The sequence below is a fragment of the Oncorhynchus gorbuscha genome, linkage group LG02 (assembly GCF_021184085.1).
Source record: "Oncorhynchus gorbuscha isolate QuinsamMale2020 ecotype Even-year linkage group LG02, OgorEven_v1.0, whole genome shotgun sequence".
Classification (NCBI taxonomy): domain Eukaryota; kingdom Metazoa; phylum Chordata; class Actinopteri; order Salmoniformes; family Salmonidae; genus Oncorhynchus; species Oncorhynchus gorbuscha.
Window position 1 is genome coordinate 38,831,120 of NC_060174.1, and position 25,244 is coordinate 38,856,363.

The following is a 25,244-nucleotide window of genomic DNA, read 5'->3' on the forward strand; positions in this document are numbered from 1 at the left end:
TTTTATACAACGGTATACCAACATATTCAAATAATTATTTACATATTTTCATTAAAAATGTTATTTTGAGGAATGTATAAATTCTATTTCATCCTTCCACAAGATATAGTCCCGACACACATCTAGGGTGGCTACCCAAGCCAGCGGGTAGTTCATTCTATCCGGTTTGGTTGCTAGAGAGACGCTACCCAGTCATTCAGCCTTTCGTTCTGTATCTATGGACGCGACCCAGTCATTCAGCCTTTCGTTCTGTATCTATGGACGCGACCCAGTCATTCGTTCTAAATGTTCCATTGCCATAATGGCTGGCAACGTTCTTACCCTTTGCTTGCTAACTAGCCAACTACAGCTGACTTACAGTCACGTCAAAAAGCGCAGCCAGAATAACAGCACAGTAGCTGCAATTGCATTTGTTTAAGGTGTTTTCTCGTGACATTTATTTGGATACATCCATAACAATGAGCTAATGAGGCACGATTTCACCTGGCATAGAACATGTGCTCACTCATCAGGACACTGTTGAAAGGAGCTAGCCAACAACACAGCTAACAATCACTTCAAACTGAAACTGGAAAGACTGCAAACTAGTTGCACTTAGTTTCGTTTTACCTTTTTTCAATTTACATTTTACTTTGTCTATCCATAAAAATGATGCCAGCTGATTCATGATTTCGACTGGCTGAGAAACCCTGCCTGTCTGTCTCGTCCGAACTTCCAACATGTTCATTACTATGGGACAGCTGGAGATCGAATTTGAATATTGAAACAATTTTGCAAATGTCGGAGAGACAACCAGCAAGGTTTATACAAATCTCCACTGTTGAAAACTAAATGTTAGTCTAAAGGAAATGTGAGATAATGTCTAGATGCTTTTTATAGAGGAGATAAAGTTTACAAATCACTTGCCTGGGCTGATGAGACAGTGGATTGCGCAGTCAGATGGAACAGAGTAAATAGGCATTTTAACATCATAGATTTAGCTGGTGGAAACTTGTGGCATAGACACCGGCTGGAATGCAGTTTAAACCAACCAGCATTCAAGATTAGACCCACCCATAGTATAATAACAAACAACACTACTCTATAGTCATACAAATAATAACTTAAGGACACCAGGATGTGTCCCAGATAGCACCCTATTCCCAATACTGTACAGTGCACTACGATCGACCAGGGCCCATAGGTCTCTGGTCAAAAGTAGTGTGCGAAATAGGGGTCATTTGGGACGCATCCACAGTTTCACTCAGCAACCCAACCTGGACCAAACTAGGGGAGGAATACAAAGTTGTAAGAGTCCAATTTATAAATAGGCCTGTGTTATAATCAGTGGTGTAAAGTACTTAAATACAAATACTTGAAAGTACTACTTAAGTAGTACTTAATATTTACATTTTTGAGGAACTTTACTTCACTTAATTTCTAATAATGTCATTTTTACACCATACATTTTCCGACACCCAAAGTACTCGTTACATTATGAATTCTTAGCAGGACAGGAAAATGGTCTAATTCACACAATTATCAAGAGAACATCTCTGGTCATCCCTACTGCATCTGATATGGCACATACTTTGTTTGTAAATGATGTCTGAGTGTTGGAGTGTGCCCCTAACTATCTGTTAGTAAATAAAACATGTTTTTTTTTAAATGAGGCCATCTGGTGTGCTTAATATAAGGAATTTGAAATGTTTAATAGTTTTACTTTTGATACTAAGTATATTTTAGCAAATACATTTACTTTTGATACTTAAGTATATTTCAAATAAAATACTTTTACTCAAGTAATATTTTACTGGGTGACTTGCACTTTTACTTGAGTCATTATCTACTTTTTCCACCACTGATTATAATTAAGGCTGACAAACTGGATTTAGTAGATAGATTATGAGCTGTGTTAGAATGTTGCTGCCTGTAGTGACTATGCTTTTGTTGTTGTTATTGAGGTGCAACAGGTCCAGTATTTTAAACATTTTGTATAATTAATTAACTGGTAACAGCATCAAACTGTTTTCCTCTATTTTCATCAGCACACGGAAACAGTGAAAACATCAACCCACGTGTTCTGTAGGGCAGAACACAATGTTCGCACTTTGTTTCATTAGACTAAATCGGAGTACATCGTCAAACACACCTACACAGACACCCAGAAAACGTGCTAGGTGTAACGGCTCTCTTCTATCTCCTCAAATGACGAAGAGGTAGAACAAGGATCGGACCAAAATGCAGCGTGATGATGATTCATGATATTTTAATGAAGGAAAACTATAAATACAGAAACTACAAAAATAACGAAATGAAATAATGAAAACCGGAACAGCCCTATCTGGTGCAAACACAAAGACAGGAACAATCACCCACAAAACACTCACAGAATATGGCTGCCTAAATATGGCTCCCAATCAGAGACAACGATAATCACCTGACTCTGATTGAGAACCGCCTCAGGCAGCCATAGACTACGGAGACACCCCACAAAACCCCAAGACAAAAACACACCACAATAACCCATGTCACACCCTGGCCTGACCAAATAATTAAAGAAAACACAAAATACTAAGACCAAGGCGTGACACTAGGCAAGAACCTCACTGTACAACTGTGTTTTTTCCCCTGACCATTTGATCCAAAAAATAACTCCTGATCCAGAGCTAAAGAGTCCTGTCTACTTGTTATAAATCTCTTCAGATCCTGCCACTCCCAGTGCTACATCTGAGTGATTGACAGCTGGTAAATGTCTATATAACATTCCTCTCCTCACCCTCTCAGAGGGTGTGATGCAAGATACTCTTTGTTTCTTTCAATAAAAGGAGAGAGGGATCGAGGGAGAGAGGGAAAGGGAGATATAAAAGCCTGACCTAGCAACAGCTTTCCTATGTAGCATACTAATTGCTATTTCTCTGATTGGTAGTAGAACGTGCCAGCGAATTTTGTGGGATGGCTACACTGGGTTGTTTCTAACAGCTCGAGAACACAAATCCACATTGGTGCACATGCACACAACATGCATATAGACTTGAGGGAACTAGGCTGTTTGACAAGAGGCAATGGGTTCATTGGAGCTGCTCTGCGACTGTGTGTGTGTGTGTGTGTGTGTGTGTGTGTGTGTGTGTGTGTGTGTGTGTGTGTGTGTGTGTGTGTGTGTGTGTGTGTGTGTGTGTGTGTGTGTGTGTGTGTGTGTGTGTGTGTGTGTGTGTGTGTGTGTGTGTGTGTGTGTGTGTGTGTGTGTGTGTGTGTGTGTGTGTTTAGCTTATCACTATGATTTGATACAGGCTACTCCACTGCCCCATGGCCTGGTACTGTTAGCAACAGAAAACCCCAGCAGCACTACTGACACTTCTTAGATTGGCACTAACACTACACAAAGATATTGACCTACACTCAGACACACACACACACACACACACACACACACACACACACACACACACACACACACACACACACACACACACACACACACACACACACACACACACACACACACACACACACACACACACACACACACACACACACACACACACACACACACACACACACACACACACGTTGATCCTTAGCCTAGCTGTTCTGGGCTGAATCAATCTATAACCTCAATCTATAACCCGACATTAAAGTGGCCTCTTTGACCCAGCTAGGTTAAAATATCTCCCCGCCATTGATCTGGATGGAGGAAGAGGTGAGGAATAGATTGGAATGGCGTTAGAAAATTCCTGAGGGGATTTTAGCAAAGGGTGTATACAATTTACTGTCGCACTGATGTTAGCATTGACACACACTGTCGGTGAGAAAACACACTCCGCTCCCATAGTTACCGCAGACAATGGTCCACAACATAGCTCCACGTCGTGTCACACACACATCCCAATTGAGAAAATACAGACAAAGTTACATTTTCAAGACTCCAAATCTAATGAAAATGTGGAAGGGATTTTTGTGTTTGAGGAAAGTAAGAATAAGTTATGGGATGGGTCATTATTGGACAGCTCTGAATAAGCCTGGCTTTTTATGGCTAGATGCAGGAACTTGTTTTCCAATTACACACTGATTTTAATGGGCTGGCTGTATCAGGAGCTTCTGAAGCACAGAGGGTGATGGAGGGAAATTGGAGCCCTATGTGTGTTTGTGTGTATGTGTGTGCGTGCGTGTATGTCTTTGTGTGTGTGTGTGAATATGTGTGAAATTGTGTGCATGTGACAGCTCATAGAGAAAGGACAGTATTCTCATTCCTCTTCCTTAGACTCAACGGAGTGAATCACAAATGAGCCGACAACCTTTGGCCTGGTCAATTAAAGACACCACAAACAGAGAGAGAACAACTGGCTGCAACACACACACACAATTAACACACAACTCAAGGACCCCATCCACCCGGGATACGGGCTGTTTACCTCGCTACCATCTAGTAAGGCAGAGACAGTACAGGTTCATCAAAGCTGATAAACAGCTTTTATCTCCAGGCCATGAAACTGTTAAACAGTCAACACTAGCCAGCCTCCGCCCAGTACCCTGCACTGAACCTAAGTCACAGTCACTAGCCGTGCAGTAGTATCTCTAGCCAACTACCCTGCCAATACTCTACCCTGCAACTTAGACTGCTGCCCTATGAACATAGAGTTATTGAACACTGGGCACTTTAATAATGTTTACATACTGTTTTACCCACTTTATATGTAGATACTGTATTCTCCTCATGGCTCATCTTATATAACTACTGATGTACACATGTTTTCTATTCACATACTGTCCATAAATCAAATAAAAATGTATTGGTCACATGCACACATTTAGCAGATGTTACTGCGGGTGTAGCGTAATGCTTGTGTTCCTAGCTCCAACAGTGCAGTAGTATCTAACAATTGAAAACAATACACACAAATCTAAAAGTAAAAGAATGGAATTAATAAATATAAATATTAGGATGAGCAATGTTGGAGTGGCAATGACTAAAATACAGTAGAATAGAATACAGTATATACATATTAAATAAATAAAGCAGTATGTAAACATTACTAAAGTGACCAGTGTTCCATTATTAAAGTGACCAATGATTCCATGTCTATGTACATGGGGCAGCAGCCTCTAGGGTTTAGGGTTGAGTAACCGGGAGGTAGCCGGCTAGTTATGGCTGTTTAACAGTCTGATGGCCTTGAGATTGAAAACAGCTTCTGTCTCAGCCCCAGTTTTGATGCACCCGTAATGACCTCGCATTCTGGATGGTAGCGGGATGAACAAGCTGTGGCTAGGGTGGTTGATGTCCTTGATGATCTTTTTGGCATTCCTGAGACATTGGGTGCTGTAGGTGTCCTGAAGGGCAGGCAATGTGCTCCCAGTGATGCTTTAGACAGACCACACCACCCTCTGGAGAGCCCTGCAGTTGCAGGCGGTGCAGTTGCCATACCAGGTGGTGATACAGCCCGACAAGATGCTCTCAATTGTGCATCAGTAAATGTTTGTGAGGGTCTTAGGGGTTAAGCCGGATTTCTTCAGCCTCGTGAGGTTAAAGAGGCACTGTTGCTCAATCTACAACACACTGTCTGTGTGGGTGGACCATTTTAGATTGTTGCTGATGTGTATGCTGAGGAACTTGAAGCTTTCCACCTTCTCTACTGAAGTTCCGTCAATGTGGATAGCGGTGTACCCCCTCGGCTGTTTCCTGAGGTCCACGATCAGCTCCTTCATTTTGTTGACGTTGAGGGAGATGTTATTTTCCTGGCAGCACCCGGCCAGGGCCCTCACCTCCTCCCTGAAGGCTGTCTCATCATTGTTGTTGTGTCGTCAGCAAACTTGATGATTGAGTTGGAGGCGTGTGTGGCCACGCAGTCATGGCTGAATAGGGAGTACAGGAGGGGGTTGAGCACGGACCCTTGTGGGGCCCCTGTGTTGAGGATCAGAAGAAGTGAAGGTGTTGTGTCCTACCACCTGGGGGCAGCCCGTCAGGAAGTCCAGGACCCAGTTGCACAGAACAGGGTTCAGACTAGAGGTCGACCGATTAATCGGAATGGCCGATTAATTAGGTCCGATTTCAAGTTTTCATAAAAATCGAAATCGGTAGTTTTGGACGCCGATTTTTTTTTATACCTTTATTTAACTAGGCAAGTCAGTTAAAGAACACATTCTTATTTTCAATGATGGCCTAGGAACGGTGGGCCAACTGCCTTGTTCATTGGCAGAACAACAGATGTACAGTTAACTAGTCCAACACAATAACGACCTGCCTCTCTCTCATTGCACTCCACAAGGAGACTGCCTGCTACGTGAATGCAGTGAGCCAAATTAAGTTGCTAGCTAGCATTAAACTTATCTTATAAAAAACAATCAATCATAATCACTAGTTAACTACACATGGTTGATGATATTACTAGATATTATCTAGCGTGTCCTGTGTTGCATATAATCTGACTGAGCATACAAGCATACAAGTATCTGACTGAGCGGTGGTAGGCAGAAGTAGGTGCATAAACATTCATTCAAACAGCACTTTCGTGCGTTTTGCCAGCAGCTCTTCGTTGTGTGTCAAGCATTGTGCTGTTTATGACTTCAAAGCCTATCAACTCCCCAGATGAGGCTGGTGTAACCAGCGTGCGCTAACTAGAGGGACGGAAGCTATACTATTACACTGGCAATACTAAAGTGCTTATAAGAACATCCAATAGTCAAAGGTTAATGAAATACAAATGGTATAAAGGGAAATAGTCCTATAATTCATATAATAACTACAACCTGAAACTTCTTTCCTGGGAATATTGAAGACTCATGTTAAAAGGAAACACCAGCTTTCATATGTTCTCATGTTCTGAACAAGGAACTTAAACGTTAGCATTCTTACATAGCACATTTTGCACTTTTACTTTCTTCTCCAACACTTTGTTTTTGCATTATTTAAACCAAATTGAACATGTTTCATTATTTACTTGAGGTGTGAAAAGTGTGTGTGTGTGTGTGTGTGTGTGTGTATGTGTGTGTGTGTGTATATATATATATATATATATATATATATATATATATACACACACACACACACACACACACACACACACACACACACACACACACACACACACACACACACACACACACACACACACACACACACACACACACACACACACACACACACACACACACACACACACACACACAGTTGAAGTCGGAAGTTCACATACACCTTGGCCAACTACATTTAAACTCAGTATTTCACAATTACTGACATTTAATCCTAGTATAAATTCCCTATCTTACGGCAGTTAGGATCACCACTTTATTTTAAGACTGTGAAATGTCAGAATAATAGTAGAGAGAAGGATTTATTTCAGTTTCTATTCCCAGCTTCCCACAATAAGTTGGGTGAATGTTGGCCCATTCCTCCTGACAGAGCTGGTGTAACTAAATCAGGTATGTAGGCCTCCTTGCTCGCGCAGACCTTTTCAGTTCTGCCCACAAATTTTCTATAGGATTGAGGTCAGGGCTTTGTGATGGCCACTCCAATACCTTGACGTTGTTGTCCTTAAGCCATTTTGCCACAACTTTGGAAGTATGCTTGGGGTCATTGTCCATTTGGAAGACCCATTTGCGACCAAGCTTTAACTTCCTGACTGATATCTTGAGATGTTGCTTCAATATATCCACATCATTTTTCAGCCTCATGATGCCATCTATTTTGTGAAGTGCACCAGTCCCTCCTGCAGCAAAGCACCCCCACAACATGATGCTGCCACCCCCATGCTTCATGATTGGGATGGTGTTCTTCGGCTTGCAAGCCTCCCCCTTTTTCCTCTAAAACATAACGATGGTCATTATGGCCAATCGTTCTATTTTTGTTTAATCAGACCAGAGTACATTTTTTCCAAAAGGTACAATCTTTGTCCCCATGTGCAGTTGCAGTCTGGCTTTTTTATGGCGGTTTTGGAGCAGTGGCTTCTTCCTTGCTGAGCGGCTTGTCAGGTTATGTCGATATAGGACTCGTTTGACTGTGGTTACAGATACTTTGTAAGTGTTTCCTCCAGCATCTTCACAAGGTCCTTTGCTGTTGTTCTGGGATTGATTTGCACTTTTCGCAGCAAAGTACGTTCATCTCTAGGAGACAGAACGCGTCTCCTTCCTGAGCGGTAGGAGGACTGTTTGGTCCCATGGTGGTAATACTTGCATACTATTGTTTGTACAGATGAATGTGGTACCTTCAGGCATTTGGAAATTGCTCCCAAGGATGAACCAGGCTTGTGGAGGTCTACAATTTCTTTCTGAGGTCTTGGATGATTTATTTGGATATTCTCATGATGTCAAGCAAAGAGGCACTGAGTTTGAAGGTAAGCCTTGAAATACATCCACAGGTACACCCCCAATTGACTCAAATGATGTAAATTCGCCTATCAGAAGCTTCTAAAGCCATGACATCATTTTATGGAATTTTCCAAGCTGTTTAAAGGCACAGTCAACTTAGTGTACGTAAACTTCTGACCCACTGGAATTGTGAAACAGTAAATTATAAGTGAAATAATCTGTCTATAAAAAATAGTTGGAAAATGTACTTGGGTCAAAGGAGATGTCCTAACCGACTTTCCAAAACTATAGTTTACAAAAAATACATTTGTGGAGTGGTTGAAAAATGAGTTTTAATGACTCCAACCTGAGTGTATGTAAACTTCCTACTTCAATTGATATATATAACAGGTACAAAAGTACAGGTACAAAAGTACCTAATATATATGTATATATATATATATATATATATATGTATATATATATATATATATATATATATATATATATATATATATATTCCGGACCCTGACTTTGCTCGTTCTGATGCGTTCTGACGCAGCAATACGTGAGCCATGTGCCCAGTGTTCCCTGCCCTCTGTACAGACCAATAACAACGCAGGAGAGAGGGATGACTAGGGAGGAAGAAAGGAGCTGAGGAGGAAGAAAGAGAAGGTTAGGGGAGGAGAAAAAGAAGAGAGGGATGACTGCAGAGTTGTGCATCAGTCAGCCCTCTTCTGATGTGACCTTGGCGTCTCCAGCCAAGACTCCCTGATGTCTCTATTTACACATGCACACCCAACCACGCTCACTGCCGCGCCCACACACAGCAATGTACCTGTATAGCAGAAGTTCTCTCACTAGAGGTGGGATAATAAGTAAGATGGCGCCGACAGACATGGCAGCTCTGCTTCTACCTGCTAAGCAACATTGCAGTATTTTGTTTTTATTGGTTATTTCTTAAATCATTAGCCCAGAACGTTTCTTGTGTTATTACATACAGCTGGTTCGAACTTGTGGATGTCAGAGTGATGGTAACTCACCCGCATTACGAACACGAATACGACTTTGGCAAATTGGATCGTTTGTTCGCACTCCCCAGGGCAAATGAACTTATCCCAGAGGCTGCTCTGCGCTTTGCTCGCTCCCTGCAATAAGTTATCTCTGGTAGGGGCAAGGTTCACAGGAAAATAAAAAGGGCGCCCGAGTTATAAAACAACCCCAATAAAGTGCACATTAACAGCGTCACAGCTAGCACATAATGTTCTGAGAACAATATGTTTCTTAAAACTTGATGAGAGTGTGATTGTCCTATGGTTATTTTACATACAACCTTCCCACAGCTTTTTGGGAATGGTGCAGGATAGTTGCTTGGCTTTGGATCATTCTCAGCACATTAAGGACATTGACATTACTGATTATTACTTTTTTATGTTTAAACGTGGTTACACTTCATTTCAATTTTGGTAATGTTCTCAAACTGGTTTGTATTTGGGAATGTGCCCAAATAATTCAGATAATGTTAAGAAACAATGTTCTCCTGTGGGAATTTCAGCATAATGTTTCCTACAGGTTTCCTCATTGTTAAATTTAAAGTTAAGTTCTCAAATTGTTCCAAACAACATTATGAAACAACATTCTTCTGTGGGAATTTCAGTACGTCAGCATAATGTATCCTACATGTTTCCTCATGATTCTAATTAAAGTCATGTTCTCAAATTTCTCCGAGAACATTAAGAAAACTTTCAACAATAAACTTTTGTAATGCTCAGAGAATGCTCTAGGAATGTTATTAAAAATGATATACATTCAATTCTCAGCATCAAAACTCTTCCTGTCCTTTATCTTGTTAAGTGTGTTCAGGTGTGTTTGCCGTGAATAAACTGGGCTGTGGGGTCACTACATTTCGTCAGTCAGTGATTGTCAAGCAATTAACTGTTGATCTCACAGTAATTGACCGTTAATTAACATGAACACATTCATTGAAAAAATGTTGAATACATCCATGTAGTATAGCCTACACCTTCACAATAAATCCATTATTTATTGTAAACAGGTCTAAAGAAGCATGAGATTAAGAAAATGTAGCCTATTTCAGAAGAAAACAATCACATACTCTGAGTTGTCCTTATGTTATGTCCTGATCTGGCTAGGCCAAATGGCTGTGAGCTACACTAGTTCATTTAGCAGACAAGACCTGCTTAGAATTTTGTGGCATTATTTTATAATTTGAATAATACAATTGAATAAAATATCAATATTATCTCCAAATGATTTGAGGAAGTGCACACATGCGGCTATTCTGTGTTGAGCAGTTAAAATAGGTACTCCCTATATGCTTAATTTAGTGTTACTAATGAGTTATTAGAGTTATACATTTAGTTGTTCTACAAATGTCAGGCTATATGTTTGGATTTTTAATAAATTGCAAATAAGAAAAAAAGTTGCTTGAAAGGCATTAGCTCTGCTTTGTTTTTGCGGAGGCTGTACACACTCCAACAGTCTCTCATTCACAGTTTGACAAGCACTTGATAATGCCTCGAATTTCACGGTGGCATCCCCTTTGTGAACGTAATGCACCCTAAAAAAATCAATGCCTTTTGTGGACCGGAGTGCTGCGTTGTGCCATCCTCCCTGAGCACTGTGCAATACAAAGCGCCTCTCACTTACATGGCTCTCCATCAAGTGATCGGGTCTTTCTCACAGGCTAAAAGTGAAGACAGACACATCAGGGACGCAACTGCTATGCCCCATAGTACAAAAGTCGACCTATTCTATTCTGTGCGAGAAATACATTTTCCAAACATAGTCTGGGACATTTGTTAGATGCAATAGATCACAAATGAATACAACCACTAGCATCAAAAAAAACTTTTTTTACGCAATGTGGCTGATGTAACAGATCAGAACATTTAGCTTAAAATGTTGATAAACTATTAGGCTATGGCAGTAGGCTATAAGCACCAATGTTCCATTAGCGGGAAAACACCTTTATCAAAAGTGACCGCAAATAAGATTATGAATGTAATGCTTTTATTATAAAAAGGTGCATATTTATGGTGAAAAGTATCTTCCCCAAACATGAGTCTCATGCACTGCTTATGTATGCCAGTTAGGCCCTTGTAAAGCAGATTAATGTGCTTAGTTTTAACCTGTTAAGCCTACCCCCTACTTTTTCGAACATTCTGTTAAAAATCGCGCAACATTTCAGCGCCCTGCTGCTCATGCCAGGAATATAGTATATGCATATGATTAGTATGTGTGGATAGAAAACACTCAGACATTTATAAAACTGGTTAAATCACGGCTGTGACTATAACAGAACGTGCGTTTCATCGAAAAGCTCAGGAAAATCTGATCACTGAAAATGGAAATATATATCCATCCGCTACTTCAACCCATTGATAAAGGCGAACCACAATAAATTGGGCTGAGGTTGCAATACCTACAGCCTCCACACAAACTCAACAGTCTTGTCATTTGCCTAGGCTTTGTTTCTTGGTCAAACGAAGAAGAGACAAGCCATTTGTTCAAGTCTCCGACCGGATATTTTGGTTGAGATTTACCCGGACATTATTTCCAGACGGACAGCTAAAGAATATACATCGCCTCGTGATCAATTTGGTCGCTTATTAACGTGTACTAATACCTAAAGTTGCATTACAAAAGTATTTCGAAGTGTTTTGTGAAAGTTTATCGTCAACTTTTTTAATTAAAAAAAATGACGTTACGTTATAAGACGCTATTTTTTTCGTTTATGACACAGTCTTCATAGATCGATATCTAGGCTATATATGGACCCAGTAGTGAAAAAAAAGACCCAATAGTGATTATGGGACATCTAGGATTGCCAACAAAGAAGATGGTCAAAGGTAATGAATGTTTTATATTTTATTTGTGCGGTTTGTGTAGCGACGACTATGCTAATTATTTTGTTTACGTCCCCTGCGGGTCTTTTGGGGTGTTACATGCTATCAGATAATAGCTTCTCATGCTTTCGCCAAAAATCATTTTAAAAATCTGACTTGTTGCCTGGATTCACAACGAGTGTAGCTTTAATTCAATACCCTGCATGTGTATTTTAATGAACGTTTGAGTTTTAACTAGTACTATTAGCATTTAGCGTAGCACATTTGCATTTCCAGATGTCTAGATGGGACGCCTGCGTGTCAGGTAGGAGCAAGAGGTTAAAATTAAACAATGTACTTAATATTAGGATAGATGAGAAATAAATATAGTAGGCATAGCCTATAAAAAGCTGATGATACTCTCCTCTTTTTAGTAGAGGCCATCACTCTGTTTTTTCAGGCAATTGCAAAACCTATAGAAATGTTGCTCAACATGAGCTCATGAAGTGATTGATTCGATTTTCGAAAACATTTGCATTGATGTCAGAGTGATTAGAGGGACAATTGAGTGCTGAGTACCAGGCAGTTAGCAAGTTTGGTAGGCTACAAATGACCATCAACAGCATCAGAGCTTGGAGAAGCCTAATTACACAATAAATAAAAGGGTCACATGGAATTTGACTGCCTTCATGGCTCGTGACTGCCGGTAATACGGTCCGCCACACCAGCATGATTAATGCTTAAGGAAATACATTTCTGTGCTGGGAATTCAAACAAGTGCAATATTACTGAAACATTGAACAATTTTCAGGAAGTTATTGAAAAATGTTAAAATAACCTATAATTTCCATTCTTCGCGCAGTAATAAAATCTCCCAGGAAAACTATAATGGAACTGTCACGCCTTGGTCATTGTATCTTGTGTTTTTGTTATATGTTTGGGTAGGCCAGGGTGTGACATGGGTTTATATGTTGTATTTCGTATTGGGGTTTGTATTAATTAGGAGTGTGTATTAGTAGGGGTGTGTCTAGTTAGGCTTGGCTGCCTGAGGCGATTCCTAATTGGAGTCAGCTGATTCTCGTTGTCTCGGATTGGGAACCGTATTTAGGCAGCCTGAGTGCGCTTTGTATTTCGTGGGAGATTGTACCTGTCTTTGTGTTAGTCACCAGATAGGCTGTAAGTAGTTTCACTCGTTTGTTGTTTTGTATTCTCAGTTATTTCATGTACAGCATTTTCTTCATTAAAAGTCATGAGTAACCTACACGCTGCATTTCGGTCTGACTCACTTCAAACAACAGACGAATATCGTTACAGGAACCAGAGTAAAACATTCTTAGAACATTCCCAGAACATTCAAAATGTTCACTTCTGTTCTCAGAACATATAAAAAAACTTTCAGTTTTACCAGTCAGTAAACGTATGGCTGTTCCCACAACCAATGTGAAACCAATAATATACATTCCCACAATTTACAAGACACCAAATCTGCTTGCTGGAGTGTTTATATCTAGTTTGGGTATAAATCTAAGCCTTTTTCGCTAGAATGTGAACGCCTAGTGATTAGCGGGCAACGTAGAGGGGCACTAAAGCCTTGTTAAAAGCCTCTGCTCCATCCTCTGTTCTAAACCATACATTATTGATGATCCATCTGTGGCCTAAAAAGAGATTTGGTGCTAAAAAGGATGGAGAGAGAAAGAGAGAACAAGAGATAACGAGAGTGTAAGGGAGAGAGAGAGGGGCAGAGAGAGCGAGAATGAGTGAGAGAGAGAAAACCCTACTCTCCGCTCCTCTTCCATTTCCCACAGTAGCATCTGCCTGACCCTGAAGGTCATAGACAAGGTCTTGGCAGAAACCACAGGATCCACTTTTAAGGCCAATCCTTCAGTGGGGGAATTATGTGTGCATGCATGCACGCAGACATACAGACAGTTAGCTTTCTCAATTCCACCACAACTCTGCTGCCTTTTCATTTCAGTGATGTGATAGTAATGAGATAGCTCAAACTTCCCTCCAACTGTCCAACCAGCACTCTCTCTAGAAGACTGGGCTATTTCCCTTATCTCCACTAAGAACCAGCAGATCCAGGAATCAGCGTAAATACCCTTGTCTCTGCTGCCTATTCAACTTTAACATGACAACATTAGGAGATTGGCGTGTTTACTTCACCAACGAATGAGGAAACTGCTGTATAATTGCAATGCTCCCTCCCATACACGTGATTAATATGAGTGTAATTCCAATGTCCCCTAAAGTACAGAGCAGTTTGTATATGGCACGGGCTAGTTACATTAGTCTGGATGGTTTGGGATGATTTCCTAATCACAACTAAGTAGAGTTGTTTTAATGTTTTTGATGTCTATTGCGGAACAGATTCCAAACTTCTGTCGACTTACGTTTACTACTTTGCTGATTAAATTAAAAGTGAATCCACAGGAATATCCTAAAAGCGAGCGAGTAGTGTGAGTCAGTGCTCTTGGTAAACACAAACATAAAGATTATATTATCATTACACAGTCATAACCCTGCTCCAGTCTCCAGTGTGTTTAATAGAGCCAGTGATGGCTGCTGTTGGATCAGATTCACACTGGATGCTGACTGGCCACATTAGCCTGGCCTGAGAAAACTCACTGCTATTAAATCACACAGGAAAAATCCTAAATGGCACCCTATTACCGATATAGCGCACTACTTTGAACTGGAACCCTATGGGCCGTGGTCATAGGTAGTGCCCTATTTTGGGAATAGGGTACATTTGGGATGCAGAAACTATTCCTCATGAATTACTATGGGATCACAGATCAAACTGCATCTAATCTAACACAACATCATCTTATTCTGGGTGGATCAGTAGTGGACAGAGAGACGGTCACACTTTATTTGGATGGTCAGGATAGTTCATCTGTAGATGCTCTACAGATGGTCATACTATCAACAAACTATCTGTTGATAAGCAACTGCTTGCAAAGGTTAGGTTTAGAATAAGGGTTAGTAGATAATCAGTTGAAATGTTACTGATACTCTATAGAGCATCTACAGATGGACTATCCAAATAAAGTGTTACCAGAGATTCCAAAAAACACACTCACTGAAAATGTATGTCAATTAATGAATTTGTTGTGGCAACAGGTGTATTTAGTGCTTGTGTGATAGACAATCGTGCATCAAGCATATCTGATTGAGGGTAAATAACTAGCTAATATACAGTACCGGTCAAAAGTTAGGAAAAAATCTACTCATTCAAGGGTTTTTCTTTATTTTTACTATTTTCTACACTGTAGTATAATAGTGAAGACATCAACCCTATGAAATAACAAGTGGAATCGTGTAGTAATTCTTCAAAGTACCCACCCTTTGCCTTGTCATTGTGAGACGCAGAGTCGGTGAACGGATGATCTCTGCATGTGTGGTTCCCACTGTGAAGCATGGAGGAGGTGTGATGGTGCTTTGCTCCTGACCCTGTCTGTGATTTATTTAGAATTCAAGGCACACTTAAACAGCATGGCTTCCACAGCATTCTGCAGCAATACGCCATCCCATCTGGATTGTGCTTAGTTTGTTCATTTGTTTTTCAAAAAGACAATGATCCAACACACCTCCAGTTCGTGTAAGGGCTATTTGACCAAGAAGGAGAGTGATGGAGTGCTGCACCAGATGACCTGGCCTCCACAATCACCCGACCTCAACCCAATTGAGATGGTTTGGGATGAGTTGAACCACAGAGTGGAGGAAAAGCATCCAACAGGTGCTCAGCATATGTGGGAACTCCTTCAAGACTGTTGGAAAAGCATTCCTCATGAAGCTCGTTGAGAGAATGCCAAGAGTGTGTAAAGCTGTCATCAATAGGTGCCTACTTTGAAAAATCTAAAATCTCAAATATATTTAGATTTGTTTTACACTTTTTTGGTTAGCACATATGGAATCATGTAATATTTCATAGTTTTGATGTCTTTACTATTATTCTAAAATATAGAAAATAGTAAACATAAAGAAAAACCCTTGAATGAGTTGGTGTGTCCAAACTTTTGACTGGTGCTGTAATTCTCCTAATGTAAAGGAACAAAGCAGTAAGACAGACGGATGTCATGGTTTATAATCAGTCTTCAGCCCTCAGTACTGTGTCTTTGTCCCCCACCCCTCCACACTTGGCTTTGAATTCAAGTAAACCCATCATCTATTTAATCCTCCCACAGATGACAGTGGCAATTTTTATAAGCGTCTGGCCTTTTTAATATAATTTTGGGATTACCTTCCTGAAGTGGGGGAGGAGGAGGTGATAGAGGAGAAGAGTAGCAATAGTACACGCACATGCACACACACAGATCAGCAGTACCAGACAGAATTACCTCTTTATGTGTAGATCAGTCCCAAGTACAGTAGGAAGCCTCCCCTGTCTGCTTTACAGACAACTGTCCCATTAATTCTGATTCTCCACATTGGCCCGTCAGCAGCCTGCTGCTAAACTAAATGTCACCGGTCTCCCATGACTCTGTTAATATGGCATGGCAAGGCGCACGCACACGCACGCACGCACGCACGCACGCACGCACACACGCACACGCACGCACGCACGCACACACACACACACACACACACACACACACACACACACACACACACACACACACACACACACACACACACACACACACACACACACACACACACACACGGCTAGTTTATCTTTTGTAACTATCATTCTGTGGAGTATAATAAACAGGTTAATTAACGCTGACGTTTGATTTTGTAAATAAATAAAAAAGCTAATGTCCTGCTCCTTCCCTGACTATTCCTAAATGTTTGTATTGTACACTGCTCATTTGTCAGAATGTTGAAATCACAAACAGAAAAGTATTTAGAGCCTTTTTTCCCCCAACTTGCTGAAGGACGTTGGTACCCAGCAAGGCGCTAATGCGTCTCTCTCGCTCCTCATTGAATGAATGAAATGGATTAATTGTCACGACTTCCGCAGAGGTTGGCTCTCCTGCCCGTTCGGGCTGTGCTCGGCGGTCGTCGTCACCGTCCTATTAGCCACTACCGATCCCTTTTCGGTTATCTGTTGGTTTTGTCTGATTGTTTTCACCTGTGTGTTAGTTAATTAGTATCTGTATAATATGTAGGTTGTCCCGCCCTTGTTTTGTGCGGGATTGTTTGTTTTTGACATTTCGTTTCGGCTGTCGGTGTTTTTGTGTTTTATTTCTCCGGTTTGTCTGTTTATTCCTGTTTTGGATATTTTCACCCTGTTTGTATTTTTGGGTTGTCCGTGTTTATTTGTTGTTCACCGGAGACTGAACCTTTATTCATTATATGCTCTCTGCGCCTGATTCCACCCACCTTGACTAGTCGTGACATGAATGGGTGATAATTGTCCACCTTACTCCAACATTCTATTTAAATTAGGCATACCTGAATGATAAGGAGGGTGAAGAGGTTGATTTAATTTGGAAAGCCAATAGCGTAAAGATGAGTTTGTGTTATGCCTATTTATCAGCAGCAAATCATTTGACCACGCGCCTTGCGGGTTAAAACCATTCTCTTTTTCATTCTCAGCACTGTTGCTACTCTCCCTAGGATAGGCCGTCCTGCAAAGACTACTGCAAGAGCACAGTGCAGAATGCTCAATGAGGTTAATAAGAATCCTAGAGTGTCAGATAAAGACTTACAGAAATCTCTGGAACATGCTAACATCTCTGTCAACGAGTCTAAGACACGGAAAACACTAAACAAGAATGTATTTATTTGAGGACACCACGGAAGAAGCCACTGCTGTCCAAGAAAAACATTGCTGCACATCTGAAGTTTGCAAAAGTGCACCTGGATGTTCCAAGGCGCTACCGGCAAAATATTATTTGGACAGATGAAACTACAGTTGAGTTGTTTGTAAGGAACACACTATGTGTGGAGAAAAAAGGCACAGCACACCAACATCAAAACCTCATCCCAACTATAAAGTATGGTGGAGAGAGTATCATCGCGTGGGGCTGCTTTGCTGCCTCAGGGCATGGGCAGCTTGCTATCATCGATGAAAAAATGAATTCCCAAGTTTATCAAGACATTTTGCAGGGGAATGTTAGGCTATCTGTCCGCCAATTAAAGCTCAACAGCAGTTGGGTGATGCAACAGGACACCGACCGAAAACACAGATGTAAATCAACAACAGAATGGCTTCAACAGAAGAAAATACACCTTCTGGAGTGGCCCAGTCAGTCCTGACCTCAACCTGATGGGGATGCTGTGGCATGACCTCAAGAGAGCAGTTCACACCAGACATCCCAAGAATATTGCTGAACTGAAACAGTTTTGTAAAGAGGAATGGTCCAAAATTCCTCCTGACCATTGTGCAGGTCTGATCCGCAACTACAGAAACTGTTTGGTTGAGGTTATTGCTGCCAAAGAAGGGTCACCCAGTTATTAAATCCAAGGGTTCATATACTTTTCCCACCCTGCACTGTGAATGTTTACACGGTGTGTTCAACAAAGACATGAACATGTATAATTGTTTGTGTGTTGTTAGTTTAAGCAGACAGTGTTCGTCTATTGTTGTGACCTAGAAGAAGATCAGATCATATGACCAATTTAAGCAGAAATCCAGGTATTTCCAAAGGGTTCACATACTTTTTCTTGGCACTGTACTTTTTTTTCAAGAGAATGTGTGTGTATGTGTGTGAGTGTGTGTGTGTGCATGTGTGTGAGTGGGTGCACAGCATCGGGTCTGCATAATGGAGCCATTCTCACAGTGGGGAGGCAAAGATGGGACGAAGCAAGCTACAGGATCGGAGCAGAATTAAGTGTCAGAGAGAATACGCCAGGCCCATCTACTCCCATGACAACTGGTCCCGTGTGGCTCAGTTGGTACAGCATGCCGCTTGCAACGCCAGCATTGTAGGTTTGATTCCCATGTTGGACCAGTACGGAAAAGTATGAACATGTATGCATTCACTACTGTAAGTCGCTCTGGATAAGAGCATATGATTAATGACTAAACTGTAACCTGAAATACACAGACACACACACATACCTAATTAACACCTACACTTGTTTGACAGGATGTGAGTAAAAAGCCTTTTGTCAATAGCAGGATCACATTCCAGTAAGAGAGTGAGTCTTCCTCCTATTCCCTCAAAGCCTATGTCTATACTTTTTGACAAAACATTTTCATAGTGCTTTTCTTGTGTATTGGTTTGGTTGATGTGTTACAATGGACTGTGTTATTGATGTTAATTAGAATTAGTAGAATGGGGGTACCCATTCAAGTAAGTTATGCCATAACATGTAGACTGGCAGTCATTCTAGTTATTTCATTTCAATAGTTATGACGTCCAGCTGTATCCCCAGAACAACTCTCATAGAAAGAGAGAGAGAGAGAGAGAGAGAGAGAGAGAGAGAGAGAGAGAGAGAGAGAGAGAGAGAGAGAGAGAGAGGGAAAGAAAAATCTTCTCCTCTCTGTCTCTCTGTCAGACAAGGGGAATGGCCTCTCTTTACTTATCTACGTCCAAATGAAAATCTCTCGCGCTCTCTCTCCTCCCAACCCCCTCCTCTCTGCTTTGGTAAAAAATAAATTTAAAAAGACAAAAACAAATGTCCTGAAAATTCCCCAAAGTAGAAGTTCTTTTGGAGTGGTCCATTTATTTTCATTTGCGGAAGTGTCCTTGCCGGTGCTTGCCTGAGAGCTTCATAGATCATTCTGGCTCTGTTCGTCCTCCTCGATGACACTTAGGCCCCACTACACAATTAGGAGCTCATTAGCCAGAGAGACAGAAACAGGACAGAGAGAACAAGAAAAACGAGAGCAGGTGGCCTGTCCTTTCTATTCTCTCTTCTCCTCTTTTTATTCCCTCTCCTCATCCCCCTGGGCTTACTTTTTAAAGTGCATAACTTTTTATGCCCACCTGCTTTCTTTGCTCCCTCCGTAACAGTTCATCTCCCCTTCTGTGCTTAATGTCATGAGTATCGAGAGTGTTGAATGTGAAAAACAAATAACATTGTCTGCACAAAGACAATGTTCCGACCCTCACAGTGAGTGTCATGCCATGGACGTGTTTGTTGAGAATAGGTGTTCAAGATTCCTGTGACTGGGTCAGGATAATTACCAGAGTACATACTTTTCGGGAGAGGTTTAGAATTGGATGTTTCCGAATCATGTCTCATTCTGAGCTTCATTTAATGCCTCTGTGTTCTACAAGCCTTATTTACCACCTGTTGAAATTAGCTGAGAACTGAAACAATAGATTTAATTCAACTTTTAATTAAAATTTCAAACATGTCAATGCCCTCTAATAAATGTGGACAAACAAAGTTCTATTGTTTTAATATTGAATGGGACTTTGAGGGACTTGTGCATGGGTTCTTTAACTTTTCAATCATTTGTTTTTGATTGATATACAAGTAGAAAATAGGAGTCTCAGCATCACTGTTGCCATGGAAATGCCCAGGGCCAATGTCAGGGCATGGTCACATAGAGATGTGTTTCTCTCAGTCACATCAGGTCTACGCTGCCTGGCAGCCCCGTTCCACACTCCGCCATCTCAGATCATCCTTCACTTTCTGCCACCGCTCCCCAAATGTCACTGTGCCCGCATGGTCATGGTGACCAACTGGGACTGAAGGGTAGAGTGTGTGTGTTTACTTGGCTGACGGATGAATAGAGAGTGCCTGAGTGTACAAAAGAGAAACTAGCACATACAGTGCCTTCAAAAATAATTCATACCCCTTGACTTATTCCACATTTATAGTGTTACTGTCACGCCCTGGTCAAAGTATTTTGTGTTTATCTTCATGTATTGGGTCAGGCCAGGGTGTGGCATGGGGTTTTTGTATTGTGGTGTGTTTTGTCTTGGGGTTTTGGTGCTTGTATTGGGATTGTAGCTTAGTGGGGTATCTAGCTAAGTCTATGGCTGTCTGGAGTGGTTCTCAATCAGAGGCAGGTGTTTATTGTTGTCTCTGATTGGGAACCATATTTAGGCAGCCATATTCTTTGAGTTTGTCGTGGGTGATTGTCCTAAGTGTCTTTGTTCCTGTCGCTGTGTTAGTTGACACGTATAGGCTGTTTCGGTTTTCGTTACGTTTATTGTTTTGTAGTGTTTGTGTTAATTCGTATTTACGTTTGTTGATTAAACATGGATTGCAATCTACACGCTGCATTTTGGTCCGACTCTCCTTCACCAAAAGAGAACCGTTACAGAATCACCCATCACAAACGGACCAAGCAGCATGTCAACAGGCAGGAGCCACAGGAGAGGCAACAGAGGCAGCAGCAGCAGCAGCAGGAGCAGCAGCAGCTGCAGTGGGAGAGGCTGCACTACCTGGAGAAATGGACATGGGAGGACGAACTGGACGGTAAAGGACCCTGGGCTCAGCCTGGAGAATATCGCCGCCCCAAGGAAGAACTGGAGGCGAAGAAAGCTGAGAGACGCAGGTATGAGGAGGCAGCACGGCGTAGCGGATGGAAGCCCGAGAGTCAGCCCCAAAAAATTATTGGGTGGGGGCTCACAGGGAGTAGGGTTACGCGAGGTAGGAGACCTACGCTAACTTCCTGTGGTTACCGGGGGGCTAGAGAGACCGGGCAGGCACCGTGTTATGCAGTGGTGCGCACGGTGTCCCCAGTGCGGGTGCATAGCCCGGTGCGGTATATTCCAGCTCCGCGTATCGGCCGGGCTAGATTGAGCGTCGAGCCAAATGCCATGAAGCCGGCTCTACGCATCTGGTCCCCAGTGTGTCTCATTGGGCCGGCTTACATGGCATCAGCCTTGCGCTCGGTGTCTCCGGTTCGCCTGCATAGCCCAGTGCGGGCTATTCCACCTCGCCGCACTGGCAGGGCGACCGAGAGTATTCAACCAGGTAAGGTTGGGCAGGCTCGGTGCTCAAGAGCTCCAGTGCGCCTGCACGGTCCGGTCTATCCAGTACCACCTCCACACCCCAGCCCTCCGGTAGCAGCTCCCTGCACCAGGCTTCCTGTGCGTGTCCTCGGTTCAGTACCACCAGTGCCAGCACCACGCATCAGGCCTACAGTGCGCCTCGCCTCTCCAGCGCTGTCGGAGTCTCCCGCCTGTTCAGCGCAGCCAGAGCCTTCCTCCTCTACAGCGCTGCTGGAGTCTCCCGCCTGTTCAGCGCAGCCAGAGCTGTCGGTCTGCATGGAGCAGCCAGAGGTGCCAGTCTACATGGAGCAGCCAGAGCTGTCAGTTTGCATAGAGCAGCCAGTCTACATGGAGCAGCCAGAGCTGTCAGTCTGCATGGAGCAGCCAGAGCTGTCAGTCTGCAAGGTGCTGCCAGCCTGCATGGAGCAGCCAGAGCTGCCAGCCTGCATGGAGCAGTCAGAGCTGTCAGTCTGCATGGAGCAGCCAGAGCTGTCAGTCTGCATGAAGCAGCCAGAGCTGCCAGTCTGCAAGGAGCTGCCAGTCTGCAAGGAGCTGCCAGTCTGCAAGGAGCTGCCAGTCTGTAAGGAGCTGTCAGTCTGCAAGGAGCTGCCAGTCTGCACGGAGCCGCCAGAGCTGCTAGTCTGTAAGAAGCAGCCAGAGCTGTCAGCCTACATGGAGCAGCCAGAGCCGCCAGTCAGCGTGGAGCAGTCAGATCCGCCAGTCAGCATGGAGCAGCCAGATCTTTCAGTCTGTCAGGATCCGCCAGTCAGCTAGACTCTTCCAGATCTGCCAGTCAGCCAGACTCTTCCAGATCTGCCAGTCAGCCAGACTCTTCCAGATCTGCCAGTCAGCCAGACTCTTCCAGATCTGCCAGTCAACCAGACTCTTCCAGATCTGCCAGTCAACCAGACTCTTCCAGATCTGCCAGTCAACCAGAATCTTCCAGATCTGCCAGTCAACCAGACTCTTCCAGATCTGGCAGAACTGCCAGTCAGCCAGGATCTGCCAGTCGGCCAGGATCCTCCAGTCAGCCAGAATCCGCCAGATCCGCCAGTCAGCCAGGATCTGCTGAGACCACCAGCCAGCCAGGATCTGGTAGATCTATCTACCAGTCCCGATCTGCTCCTCAGTCCAGTGGGGTTCTGGGTGAGGACTACTAGGCCATGGTCGGTGGCGAGGGTGGACTATCCAGGGACGCGAGAAGAGGGGACTAAGACATTGACTGAGTGGGGTCCACGTCCCGCGCCGGAGCCGCCACCATGGACAGACGCCCACCCGGACCCTCCCTATTGTTTTGAGGTGCGTTCGGGAGTCCGAACCTCGGGGGGGGTTCTGTCATACCCTGGTCGATGTATTTTGTGTTTATCTTCATGTATTGGGTCAGGCCAGGGTGTGGCATGGGGTTTTCGTATTGTGGTGTGTTTTGTCTTGGGGTTTTGGTGTTGGTATTGGTATTGTAGCTTAGTGGGGTATCTAGCAAATTCTATGGCTGTCTGGAGTGGTTCTCAATCAGAGGCAGGTGTTTATCGTTGTCTCTGATTGGGAACCATATTTAGGCAGCCATATTCTTTGAGTTTGTCGTGGGTGATTGTCCTTAGTGTCTTTGTTCCTGTCGCTGTGTTAGTTGACAAGTATAGGCTGTTTCGGTTTTCGTTACGTTTATTGTTTTGTAGTGTTTGTGTTAATTCGTGTTTACGTTTGTTGATTAAACATGGATTGCAATCTACACGCTGCATTTTGGTCTGACTCTCCTTCACCAAAAGAGAACCATTACAGTAACAGCCTGAATTTAAAATGGATTACATGTATTTATTTTCCTCACCCATCTACACAATATATCCCATAATGACAAAGTGAAAACATGTTTTGTAGAAATGTTTGCTGATTTATTGAAAATGAAATACAACTCATTGAGGGCTTGATGACTAGTTGACCAGTTGAAGCAGGTCTGCTTGTCAAGGGTTAAAATATAAATGTGCACTGTTGGGGGTACTAGAGGACCAGGGTTGGGAAACACTGTTTTGGTTATTGTCCTACTGAAAGGTGAATTTGTCTCCCAGTGTCTGTTGGAATTCAGACTGACACAGGTTTTCCTCAAGGATTTAGCATGTACTTAGTTCTATTCCGTTTCTTTTTGTCCTAAAAACTCCCTAGTCCTTGCCAAAGACAAGGATACCCATAACATGATGCAGCCACCACCATGCTTGAAAATATGTGACCCGTTTCAAGAAGCTAGGGCTATGTCGCACAAAAAAATGTATATTTTTTGCAGAAATACGTTCTGGAACATGGGAACTTTCATGTGCCTTAATAAGAAATGTGTACGCCATCGAAATCAATTATTAAATTACGAGCCTAGTTGGTTTAGTCATGGTAAATACAGGAACCTTCCCGCTAGCCATGACTGGCTGAGATAATGGGTGGGTGGACATGCAGAGAGACGAGTTTGGATTGGTCTGCCATGTAGCATGCTTCTGTCTATAACATGAGCTGCTCTGTAAGTGTAGATAATCCTTTCTACCGTGGCTTTTTTTGAAAGAACATGAAGAACTGAAAAACGTAAGTTAACAGGCGCTATCGACAAAGATCAGTGGAAAAAAGTTGTGATGGACTACTTTCTGGAGGACGATTGTGCCATGCTGACTCTCTCTAAAAATGTATCAGACGACGAGGAAATTCCTTTTGGGTAAAATCATTTTAATTGAACCCGACAATGTAGAGTCTTCTGATGACAGTAATGGGTAAAAAACAACGACCAACAGTGTCATTGTCACGGCAGAGGTTGACCAAGTTTTTAAATCAGTGGAATGCCCGGTGAAAGCAGAGAGATGATTGAAAAATGCTGTGAGAGTTGAAAAGAGAACACATAAGGCTGATGTATAAAACACCTGTCTCTGGATTACATCTTCAAAATAAGGGCAACCATGGCATCCATAACAGAGAGGGAGAAGCATTCATACATGTACAGTTGAAGTCAGAAGTTTACATAAACTTAGGTTGGAGTCATTAAAACTTGTTTTTTAACCACTCCAGACATTTATTTTTAACAAACTATAGTTTTGGCAAGTCGGTTAGGACATCTACTTTGTGCATGACACAAGTACTTTTTCCAACAATTATTTAAAGATGTCACGCCTTGGTCTTAGTATTTTGTGTTTTCTTTAATTATTTGGTCAGGCCAGGGTGTGACATGGATTTATGTTGTTGTATTTCGTATTGGGGTTTTTGTATTATTGGGATTGCGGCTGAGTAGGGGTGTTGTATGGGCTTGGCTGCCTGAGGCGGT

At 42.5% G+C, this 25,244-nt stretch overlaps 1 protein-coding gene across 2 annotated transcripts in view; it reads right to left on the minus strand.

The window, feature by feature from the left end:
* LOC124002119 (low-density lipoprotein receptor class A domain-containing protein 3-like) overlaps positions 1-25,244 on the minus strand; it is a 120,526-nt gene that overhangs the window by 70,763 nt on the left and 24,519 nt on the right. Inside the window, exon 1 of one of the 2 annotated variants that reach the window (XM_046309412.1) lies at positions 9,098-9,117. The exons of the other annotated variant lie outside the window; for it this stretch is intronic. The gene's annotated coding sequence lies outside the window, so the exon portion shown is untranslated. Of the gene's footprint in view, positions 1-9,097; positions 9,118-25,244 lie in introns of those variants that run through there. 2 annotated transcript variants of the gene reach the window in all.